This window comes from Apium graveolens, chromosome 2 (assembly GCF_009905375.1).
Source record: "Apium graveolens cultivar Ventura chromosome 2, ASM990537v1, whole genome shotgun sequence".
In the NCBI taxonomy this organism is placed as follows: Eukaryota; Viridiplantae; Streptophyta; class Magnoliopsida; order Apiales; family Apiaceae; genus Apium; species Apium graveolens.
In genome coordinates this window covers 52,369,621-52,382,788 of record NC_133648.1, presented here as the reverse complement: position 1 = coordinate 52,382,788, position 13,168 = coordinate 52,369,621, and positions in this window count along the sequence as shown.

Here is a 13,168-nt window from a genome sequence, read left to right as displayed (position 1 = left end):
TGAAGCTGCTGCTACAAATGTAGATGCTGATGCAGCTGGTCCATCAGGACATGCACCTCAACAAACTGTTCATAAAGCTGAGATAGTTAAGAGGTTTGTTACAGGGGAAGCACCAGTACCTTGGAGTGAAACTCCTAGAGGACAGAAGTGGACTAATGAGTGGAACACAGTTACCTTTGTTTCTTCTGAAAAGATTCTTGCTGAGCATCTTGCAAAAGCTGATGAAATGATGATAAATGATGATTTCAAGACTCAGCTGAGAGTTACTGCATTGAGTACAAGGCACCTTCAAGGTCAACACTCAATAACTCATGACAAGGTGAATAAAATTCAAGAAAACTTGATCCAGCAAGATATGAATCTGAAACTTGAAAAGAAAAGGTTTTTCCAACCTACCTTTGACAAAATTGCCTACATTGAGAAAACCCAAGAGAAGCAATAATCTCAGATTGATGAAATTTTGAAGAATCAAGTTTCTCACCAAAATCAACTTAATGAGATCCAATCCTCAGTGGAATTGCTTGTCTCTCTTCTATTACCTGCTGATGCCAAAAAGGGGGAGAAAGTACTTAAGTCCAAATGCAAACCTATCAAGACACTGAAGGGAAAGGATGATGGAAAAAAAGATCCGGGAAATTCTGGAATGGGTGGAGGTCATGGTCAAGGTAAAGGTTTTTCATCAAGTAGAACTGGAACTACAAGTCAAAGAACAAGTTTTGATACTGGGAGAAGAATAACTTCTGATACTGGTAAAAGGATAAGTTCAGATGAACATTTGGAACTTGATAAGGAAATTTCAAGACAGTTATTTCTAAAAGAAAATCCAGGAATGGACTTTGAAAGTCTAAAGGAAAAAGCTAAACTTAAGTTAGAAAAAGTCAACTCCAAATCTGAAGCTTCTGTTGTTGAAAAGAAACTTCACAAGGCTAAAGGCATTGTCATAAAAGAAAGGACAAATCCTGAGGCAACTAAGGTTAAATCACAAATGGAGATAGATCCAAGGTCCAAGGGCAAAGAGAAAGTTGGTGAACCTGTAAAGGTTTATGTGCCTCCTATGGATGAAGAAATATCTGTTGAAGATGCTAATCTTACTCTGATTTCAAAGAAGATTTCTCAAGTAACCTCTGACATGGCTTAAGTTGTTCAGAGTCAAGATATAGTAAGTTCTGATATGACAATGAAGCAAGCAACCTCTGACATAGCTCAAGTTGGCTTGATATCAGAAGATAAGTTAAAGGAAACCTCTGACATTGCTCATGTTAAATCCTCAAGGTTACTCCTACCAGGATTCACTAAAGCCAAACAAACTCAATCTTTGAAGACTGCAACAAGTGATTTTGAAGCAAGAGTGGTTACAGGAAAGGAAGCAAGAGATAAATCTGGATTGCGTAGTGCTGATGAAAGAAGAGTGCAGAACACAACCAATGATCCAACTTCCTTAAGTGAACCAGGTGTTGGAGCAACTCCTGAAAGATTGAATCAGCTTGAATCTGTACAGATAGTTTACCATACCTTCTTAAAAGAACACATCTTGTTATATTTCATGACAGATGGAAGGGTTTACCACATAAGGGAGAATGCTATACCACTGAAGTATTTTGAGGAACTAGAACATGTTCTATTTTTACTTCAAGTGAAGAACAGATTAACAGAAAGTGCTGCAAATTATTTGAAGACTCAAATTTAGAGACAGAAGAAGCTTTATTCTATAAAGTATGACAGCACATACTGTCCCAAGTACAGAGATCACAAGGGTGATATTGTTGAGATCAAGCCTAACTCTGCTAAGATTATAACTACCTTTCTGGGTTATAAGGCTGTAGAATTCAATCTTGAGTCTGACAAGGCATATTTGATCAAACTGGATCAGGACATAAGGAAAGCCTGGAATAAATGATCTCAGGGTTGCTATCTTTCAAATTGGTGAAGATACAGTTGAATTGAAGAATGCTAAAAGGAGGATGATTGATGAACTTAAATATGCTGAGAGATGTTTGTTAAAGAACTATCTCAGAATAACTCCTGATATCAAAGAGATCAGTAATTGAAGCCAAGTCAAGATCTACAACTGCTCAAATTCTGATGTGTATACAAACTAAAGCTGTTATCAGAAGTTAAAGTTGGTAAAGCTTTAAGGACTGTAAGTTGTAGTTATCTAGTCAAATTCTCATGCATTTGTACTTAATGTTTTTGACATCATCAAATATCTGTTAAACTTGTATATTATGCTAATTTACAAGTTGGGGGAGATTGTTAGATATATTTGATAATGTCATGTCTAATATGATTTGTGTTTAGTTTTTCAGATCTTACTTAAACAGGACAAATCAGTATTTAACTGGAAATCAGCACTTATACTGAAGTCAGTACTTAAGATATCAGAACTTAAGTCATCAGGAGATATTTATTAGGAGATAATAGCAGGACTTAAGGAGACTTTCAGATAAGGAAGGCTGCTGATTGAAAGGAAAGAAGATCAAGACAAACGCAAGAAGAGATATGCATGAAGAAGGAATTCTATGAAGAATAGAATACTTGGACGAAAAGATATCTGATTGATATATTTTAGGAAGCAGAATTATATTTCATATCAATTAGCGATTATCTTGTAACTGTGTAGTATATAAACACAGTCATAGGGTTTACACTATATGTGTTATCATTATCGAGAATAATATTCATTGTAACCCTAGCATCTCTCGTGATATTTGTTCATCACTGAGAGAGGACAGTTCCATATTGTAACAGAGTTTATTATATTGAATAAAGTCTGTTTTCTGTTACTTGAGTTCTTTAATTTGATTTGATTGTGATAAACACTATATTCAACCCCCTTCTACAGTGTGTGTGACCTAAAATCCCGTTTATATCTTATTTATTTAAATAAGAGGTTTATTTTTGGAAAGTAAGTATCCTATATTTCTATTTCGAAATTTAGTGTAAATTATAGTGTAAATAGGTTACAGTTGGTTCTTGAAATGTGTAATTTTAGGTTGGAGATAGAGATGCACAAAAATAGGGTTGAGCATTTAGTCGGTTCGGTCAAAAACTGAACCGAACCGAATTAACCGAAAATCGAAGTGATAAATTTTTTCTAACCGAACCGAACAAATTTATGCACAAACCGAACCGAAAACCGAACCGATTTAGGTTTCCAAAAAATGAAATATTTAAAAATTTTGTCAAAATAATTTAAAATGGAAACTTATGTATTTAGACTTCACTAATTCAGTTAGACAAATCCAACACTAAAATAAAAGTTAAGTTGCATCTTCAATTGGTCAATACTTGTGAAGTACAGTGACTATGGTGTTGAGCCCGCAAACTCATTGAGACACAACAGTGAGGTTCAAAGCAGATATGTAGTGTTGGAGGGCATCAACAATGGATGGATATTGGGAGTGGTGAATTGATGACATTATCTATTTTTTTATATTTATTATATTATATTATATATAAAAAATATAAATATATATATATTTAGATTTTGGTTATTTCGGTTAAATCGAATTAATTTTTAGATTAACTAACCGAACCAATATTAATTCGATTAAAACTGAAAAATCGAATTAATCAAAAAATTTCAAAAAACTCAAATAAAACAGAACCAAAATTATACGGTTCAGTTCAGTTTTTCAGTTTCGGTTCGATTTTGCTCACCCCTACACAAAAAAGCCTGAGCCCGAAAATTTGGCCTGACCCGATTCGGTTAAAGTCCGGTCAAACCCCTCCCGGTCAAAGCTCAGCCCACCCCGGTCCCGGCCCGGGCTTAGGGCCTCGACTGGCCCTATATTTTTTGGCAAAGCCTGGCCCGGTTAAAAACCCGAGTTTCGGCCCGACATAATTAAAAACCCGAAAAAATCGGTTAAAATCTGATTATTCTAATATGTTTTCTTGAATATTTATGAATTTACATTTACTATAAATATAAAAATGTTAGATATATTTGATAATGTCATCTCTAATATGATTTGTGTTTAGTTTTCAGATCTTACTTAAACAGGACAAATCAGTACTTAACTGGAAATCAGCACTTATACTGAAGTCAGAACTTAGGTTGTCAGAACTTAAGTTATCAGGAGATATTTATCAGGAGATACTATCAGGACTTAAGCAGACTTTCAGATAAGGAAGGCGATTGATTGAAAGGAAAGAAGATCAAGACAAACGCAAGAAGAGATAAGCATGAAGAAGGAATTCTATGAAGAATAGTATACTTGGAAGAAAAGATATCTGATTGATATATTTTAGGAAGCAGAATTATATTCCATATCAATTAGCGAGTATCTTGTAACTGTGTAGTATATAAACACATACATAGGGTTTAAACTATAAGTTTTATCATTATCGAGAATAATATTCATTGTAACCCTAGCAGCTCTCGTGATATTTTGTTCATCACTGAGAGAGAAAAGTTCTACATTGTAACAGAGTTTAATAAAGTTTGTTTTCTGTTACTTGTGTTCTTTGAATTCGATTTTATTGTGCTATACACGGTATTCAACCCCCCCCCCTTCTACAGTGTGTGTGACCTAACATGTGTTATCATTACCTGTTAACACATAAACAGTTTAAGATCCAAAAACAATCATGTCTGAAGCAGAAACTTCAACCAAGCCCACCAAAACTGAAGAACCTCCAAAGACTCAAATCCATAGTCGATATGAGGCTATTAGAGTTCCCATACTGAAACCATCTGAATACCCTATATGGAAGGTGAGGATGACTATGTTTCTGGAAGCTACAGATCCAGAATATCTTGACAGAATCAATGAAGGACCTCACAAGCCAACCAAACTCGTTGTTACAGTTGCAGGTGAAGCAGCAAAGTCTGTACCAGAGGAGAAGATTGACTACACTGCTGAAGATATCGCATCAATTGCTAAGGATGCTAAGGTATGACACTTGCTGCATAGTGCCATTGATAATGTAATGTCAAACAGGGTAATTAACTGCAAGACTGCAAAGGAGATATGGGATGCCTTGGAGACAAGATGCCAGGGAACTGATTCGATTAAGAAGAACAGGAAGACTATACTCACTCAAGAGTATGAACACTTTGACTCAAAGCCTAATGAGTCATCGACTGATTTATATGACAGATTCGTCAAACTCTTGAATGATTTGTCACTAGTTGATAAGGAGTATGATCTTGAAGATTCAAACCTTAAATTCCTGTTAGCTCTTCCTGAAAGTTGGGATTTGAAGGCCACAATTATAAGAGACAACTATAATCTTGAAGAAACAACTCTTGATGAAATTTATGGGATGCTCAAGACTCATGAACTTGAGATGGAACAAAGAAGCAAGAGGAAAGGAGGAAAATCAAGGACAATTGCTCTTAAGGCTGAGGAAGAATCCCCCAAAGCAGCTACCTCAAGGAAAGGCAAGGGAAAAGCGCTCATCACAAAGTCTGATACTGAGTCATCAAGTTTTGATAGTGATGATGACTCAGAAACTGAAAGCTTGCCTGAGATGGATGCTGATGAAGAGATGTTGAAGTGGTGTGCTCTTATGGTGAAAGGATTCACAAGGATTGCATACAGAAAATTCAGGAAGGGAAAGAAGTTTTCCAGGAAAGGTGCAAGTTCTGATAAGAAGAGTTTCGGAAAATCTGAAGGCAAAGGAGGGAAGTCTAACAGAGGAGATTACACAAATGTTAAATGCTACAACTGTGGTGAGAAAGGCCACATATCTCCTGATTGCAAGAAAGTGAAGAGTGGCAAAGGCAAGGCTCTTGTCGCAAAGAAGAAAAGTTGGACAAACACTTCAGATTCTGAAAGTGAGGAGAACTATGCCTTGATGGGAAATGTTGATAGCAGTTCTGAAGCTGCTGAGTTAAAGGTACCTCAAACTACTTATGCCTTTCATACTGATGATATTAATGAGTTGAGAAGATATCTTAAAACCATGTTCATTAGTTATAGAGATCAAACTTTAACATGCGAAAGATTAACTTCTGAAAATCTTGCTTGTAAAAAGAGGAATGATTATTTAGAAAAAGAGTTAGTCATGTTCCATCAAACTCAGAAAGATAGAGATGATGCTTTCTATGTTAATGATAAAGTACTTAAAATGAATAAATCTCTAAAAACTGAGTTAGAAAAAGAAAGAGAGATTATTAGGACTTGGACTAACTCTGGCAGAACAACTCAGAATTTGTTAAGTAGTGGAAACTGGAAAGAGGGCTTAGGTTATGGAGATGATAAGAATGATAAAAGAACTGTAGAAATTAAGCCTATAGTTGTTAAACAAAAGCCAAAGGTAAAACCTGTTAAGTTTGTAGCTGTAAAGTCTGATAATGAAAAATCAGAAGTTAAAGAGGAATTAACTTCAGACAAACTAAAATAGGAAAAGCCAACTGAAGTAAACGTAGGCTTAATGACAAAGAAACAGCTTAAGCATAAGCTGAAAGATGTTAAGAATGTAAACAAGGTAAAGTCACCTAGGAAAAATAGGAATGGAAAGGAAGGTGTGAATAAAAGCAATGATTATAAGCCTGTTCCTAATGCTCCTAGAAAAATATGTCATAACTATGGAAGTTCTAACCATCTGGCTACTTTTTGCAGGAAGAATAAGAACATAAACTCCTTACCTTCAAAGTCAGGAGTTAAGAGTCGGTCTGTTAGATATAGGCCACAAAATCCTTGTTTTCATTGTGGTAGTTTATGGCATTCCATTTATACTTGTAAGGAATATCATAGTTTGTACTATGATTATTATTAAATAAAACCTTCTTTAAAGAAAGTTAGCATTGTTCCTTCTAGTGTAAGTTCTGATACAAAGTCTGATAGTGTAAATGCTGATAAGCTAAATGTTAACATAAACTCTGATGCTAAATCTGCTCCAAATGTTAACAAACTTAATAAGGCCAAAGGATCCAAGCAAGTCTGGGTCCTTAAAACTAATCATTAGTGGTCTTTGTGATTGCAGGGCAACAGGAAAAACATCCTAGTTCTGGATAGTGGATGCTCAGGACATATGACTGGAAATAAAGCCCTGCTATCAGACTTTGTGGAGAAGGCTGGCCCAAGTGTTTCTTATGGATATGGCAACATTGGAAAAATACTGGGATATGGCAATATCAATCTTGGGAATGTCACCATTAAGAAAGTAGCTCTGTTTCACTCAGAATACAACACTCATTAACAAGCATGGAAAGACACCATATGAGATGGTGAAGAAAAAAAAGACAAATCTGAAGTATTTTCATGTATTTGGATGCAAGTGTTTTGTTCTTAAGACTCATCCTGAACAGCTATCCAAATTTGATTTAAAAGTTGATGAATGATTTTTTGTTGGATATCCACTTCCCACAAAAGCCTTCTGAGTCTACAATTTAAGAACAAGGGTTGTCATGGAATCTATCAATGTCTCCTTTGATGATAAGAAGATTACTGGACTTGAAGATTTCAATGATCATGATCAGCTGAGATTTTAAAATGAAGATTTAATTTCTGATACTGTAAATCCCGACAGTCTAAATTCGTACAGTCTAAATCCTGACAGTCTAAATTCTGATACTGCAAACTCTGATGGATTAAACTCTGATGTTATTGAAACTCTGATGACTACGCCAAAGGAAGATGCACCTGTGCAGGGGGAGCATACTGAAGATACAACCACATCTCAAGAAACATCAGAACCTACAACTAGCTCTTCAAGTTCTGATTCATCAAGTTTTGATGAGCTAAGTTCTGATAAGTCTGGAAACTCAAATTCTGAAGGATCCAACTCATAGAGCATAGTTTCAGGAGGAGCGTCAGAAAATGTTGATGAAGATAGCATGGATCATGAGGGAGCATCTGGTTCTAGAGAAAACCTTCCATCTGCAAGGAAGTGGACTAAATCACATACACCTGACTTAATAATTGGAAATCCTGATGCAGTTGTCAAAACTAGAGATGCACAAAGGCCCACCGGGCCGGGCCTTGACCGGGCCTTAAAAAGCCCGAGCTTTGACCGAGCCGGGCTTTTCGGGCTTTGACTTTGACCGGGCCGGGCCGGACTTTCCGGAAATTTCAAAGCCCGTTTGGGCCCTCGAGGCGGGCCTAACCGGGCTTTTTTTCGGGCCGGATCGGATCGGGCCGGGCTTTTTTCTAATTTAAATCGGATCTAGTATTATTAGAGATTCCGAAGAATACATTTGTTAGGAACTGGATCATCGTAAAAATGTATTAGTTTACATGGAATATTTTAGGAAAACATTACTTCGTTGAAAACATTTAAGTTCGGCAAAAAATAAACATGTTTATATGATATATTTTATGATTGTTATGATAACAATGATAACAATGATATCATTGTTATGATAACAATGATATCATTGTTATGATAACAATGATATCCAAATATATATAGTGTACTTATTATATCTTCTTTCATTATTTATGCAACGAAGTATATAAATAATATTATTAATCACAAATATGTAAATATATATGTGTTTAAAGTATTATTTATATGTATAGTAAATGTGAATTTATAAATATATAAGAAAATATATTAGAATAATCAAATTATAATCGGGCTTTTTCGGGCTTTTAATCGGGCCGGGCCGGGCCGAAGCCCGGGCTTTTAACCGGGCCGGGTCGGGCCTTGCCTAAAAATATAGGACCCGTCGAGGCCCGAAGCCCGGGCCGGGACCGGGCCGGGCTTGACCGGGCTTTGACCGGATCGGGCCGGGCCAGATTTTCGGGCCCGGACTTTTTGTGTATCTCTAGTCAGAACTAGAACAGCTACATCAAATGAATGTCTTTATAATTATTTTATTTCTCAGAATGCACCAAAAAAATTGGAAGAACAGATCTGTTGTTGGTACAAAGTGGATTTTCAGAAATAAAAGTGATAGTGATGGCATAATTACAAGGAATAAAGTAAGGCTGGTTGCAAAAGGATATTCTCAACAGGAGGGAATTGATTATGATGAAACATTTGCACCATTTGCTAGATTGGAAACCATAAGGATATTTTTGGCTTATGCTGCTCACAAAAAGTTTACTGTCTTTCAAATGGATGTAAAAAGTGCTTTTCTCAATGGAGAGTTGGAAGAGGAAGTATATGTTGAACAACCTCCAGGTTTTGTAGATTCAAAATTTCCTAATCATGTCTACAGACTAGACAAAGCACTTTATGGCCTTAAGCAAGCTCCAAGAGCATGGTATGAGACTTTAGCTCAGTTTCTTCTAGAAAGTGGATTTAACAGAGGAACTATTGACAAAACACTGTTCTACCTCAACCATGGAAAGGACTTACTTTTGGTGCAAATATATGTTGATGATATCATTTTTGGTTCTACAAATGACAGACTTTGCAAGAAGTTTGCCAAAATGATGCAGTCAAGATATCAAATGAGTATGATGCGGGAACTTAGCTATTTTCTGGACCTTCAAGTCAAGCAGAATGAAGAAGGCACTTTTATTTGTCAATCCAAGCACACCAGAAATTTGATGAAGAAATTTGGAGTGCAATATTGTTCATGTGCATCCACTCCCATGGCCATTGCAATAAAATTAGATAAGGATACTGGTACATCAGTAGACATTACTGATTACAGAGGTATGATTGGCTCCTTACTCTATCTAACTGCAAGTAGACCTGATATCATGTATGCTACCTGTCTTTGTGCAAGATTTCAAGCAGATCCAAGAGAACCTCACTTTAACAGCCGTGAAAAGAATTTTCAAGTACCTTAAGGGTACAGCTGATCTGGGATTATGGTATCCCAGAGAATCAGATTTTAAGCTAATAGGTTACTCAGATGCAGATTTTGCAGGATGCATAATTGACAGGAAAAGCACAAGTGGAAGTTGCCAATTTCTTGGAGGCAGATTAGTTTCTTGGTTTAGCAAGAAACAAAAGTCAATTTCCACATCAACTGCAGAAGTAGAGTACATTGCTGCAGGAAGCTGTTGTGCACAGATTCTTTGGATGAAGAATCAGTTACTGGATTATGGGTTAACATACTTTAAAATCCCTATTTACTGTGATAATCAAAGTGTTATTGCTATGACAGGTAATCCAGTTCAACACTCAATGATAAAGCACATCAGCATTAGGTACCACTTCATAAGGGAACATGTGGATGAAGGTACAGTGGAATTGCACTTTGTTCCAAAAGATCAACAACTAGCAGATATCTTCACAAAACCATTGTGTGAAGCTACTTTTACAAGATTGGTAAATGAACTTGTAATGGTTTCAGGTTCTTTTTCTAAATCTGCTTAGTTTATGTTCTGATACATCAGATGTTATGATCAGTATTTACAAATATTACTATCTTTGTGTATTCTGTGCTTAAATTGAAAATTGCTTAAGTGCTGATTGTTGTCTGATGTGAATTTATAAACTCTGAAAGTGATATGCATGCTTCTGTGACTATTCAATCCAATGAGGATAATTGTGCTAGATGCTGACCTAGTAGTCTACAATATACTAAAGTCCCATGTTGGAAGTAATCGTTTATGTGGAAATCTTTTAACACAAGCAAATTCTGATATTGAGCTTAGTTAGGTTTACTTTGTGTGTCTTATTACTAAGTCAAAAACTAGAATAGTGCTTCTTATCTGTTAAGTTCTGATGTTAGTAAATCTAATGGATGTACTAAGTGTTGATAAACCTCACTTATCCAAAAAAAAATAAAAAAGTAAGTAATAAAAATCAAGTACTCCTTTGAGAGCTAGAGTAAAAATGTGGAAGGGAAGACCCAAGTGCATTGCTGGTATTAAGTAATATACAGCAAAAAAGCAAAATAAATATTTTTCTTGGTGACTTTTCACACTCTATGATTACTGGAGAAATACTCTGATAATAGCATAAATTCTGATAAGCAGTCGTGACTCACTTACACTGAGAAGCCACTGTAAAATGGAATTTCAAAAGATGCATAAAATGAGCACAAAATAGTTGAGGTGGACTCATGCATGAACGCATTCTAAAGTAGACCTCAGAATACTAACAGATTTTGAGCAACATTCTTAGTTATGCCTTATTTCTAAGATGTACTGAAGTGAATCAGACTTTAATCTTTATCTGATATTTAGCTTACTGCACACACATACACTCCATATGAATGATGAAAATTACTGTGGTGATAAATGTGGTTTTAGATGAACAGGTTAAGTGTCACTGGTATAAATTCTGAGGACATGTTATGATGGAAATTCTGATGATTAAATTCTGCAGAAACGAAATCAGAATTTGTGTGAAGAATTACAGAAATAGGCATTCACCTTTCGAGTTAAGGAATCATGTTCTGATGACTGTAAAGTTCTGATATAAGTCTAAGTTCTGATATTAAATTCTGATTCTTTACTTGACTTATTTGTGGTTAAAATCTGAAATAGTCATATTTAAAATCAGAATATGTTTGGGTGAGATATAAACAGTCAACATAATTTGGATTAGTGGTACTCGTATATGCACAGTAATTTTTACTTGTTTCGTGTGCTCATTAACTCATGTTTTAAGCTTCCAATGGTTGTCGTTATTACTCATCAATCTAGGGAGTCGAGGGGTCATCATTTTTACTTGGAATTGTTGCACAGTCCTTCCATCCCTTGGTATTCCATTGGCTATTTAAACCAACATTTCTTCCAGCCAAAACATTCTTCACTTTCTCACAAACTCACTCTTTCTTTTCTTTCATATCAACAAAAATGGCTGAGTTTGGTTGGTTTTACAACTATGGCATTGAAACTGTACATGTTTTTCAAAATGGAATTCTGACTGCATATCCTATCAACAACATTCCTCATAATCTCTGGATTCAATTTTCATAGATCATTAAAAATGACTTGTTGACTGTCCAAAGAGATCTACATCTCCGTCAACAAGAATAGATTATCCTTCTTACAGTGCTCTTCGTCAACAGCAGAAGGAGTTAGTCATTAGGCTTCTTAGCTTAGGACTAAAGCTGTTGATGTTAGACATTGTAGCTTAGGACAATCTTGAAATTTTAAGCATGTAATTTAAGTTTCATGAAATGTATTTGCTTGATATATTAATGAAATTTTATCTTTTTGCAAGATTTTATCTCTGAGTCGTTTCATATTCTGATGATATTTTAAATCCTGATACTAACCATATTCTGATGACCTTTTTAGCTCTGATACAAATCAAGTTCTGATTCTGACGTGGCAGTATTTATTTACTTGGTTTATTTATGGTCATTCTCTCATTGGTCATATTTTTACAGAATATTGGTAAAGCAGTAATAATAATTTATTTAGTAGGAACAGTTTTAAAATTTAAAATAAAACTGAACGTCCTTGATTAATGGGATTACTTGGTAAGTGGAACGGTTTTTCTCCTTGAAAAACTGCATGTGATAAGTAATGATTACTGAATACCTGTGCCCATTAATTATCTTTTAATGCTGCATGTCTGACAGGTGTCTCAAACGGCTATTTTTTTACCGTGTATAAGTAAAAGAGAGAAAAGATTGTAAAATCTTTTATTTACCTTCAAATTTTATCTCTCTCTTTTTACTTTTATTCTCTCTCATATCTACTGACGATTTTTCACAAAGACATTATATCAACCACCTTACAGGCAATTTTATCTCTCACGTATTTCTCATGGCACCCAAGGACATAATTTTTGATAGAGCTACGTTTGTTCCTAATTACTTCTCCACTATTTTTAGCAAGTTAGAAGCCCCATCTGAACTTTACTTCATTCAGGACTTTCTTGCTAGTTCTGATATTGGTTATGCTCTGACTGAACCCGAAGCAGTCTCTGGTACTCAAGTACTGGAGTTCTGGAGAAGCGGTGTATATTATGATGGTGGTGCTCAAGGGTCCCCAAGTATTATTTTTTCATCAGGGGATGATGAGTATGTTGTGACATTGTCTACGGTTCGACAAGCACTACAGCTACCTGAGAACTGTGTCTATTCTACTATTGAAAAGCTAGTTCTTCAAAACATGATGGCCAGTCTGGGATATGAGAAGACATTGGAAAAGTTGGGCCAGTTGAAGAGATATTTCATAAGGAGGGAATGAAGTTTCTTCTTTGATTGTATAACCAACGCTTTTGTAAACAAATGTTCCAATTTCGATGCAATTCCCATATTCATCCAACAAATCAGGTATGCTCTCATAAATCAAACTGATTTTGATTATGCAAGTGTTGTCTTAGGTTTTATTAGGGATAGAATGACAAAAGA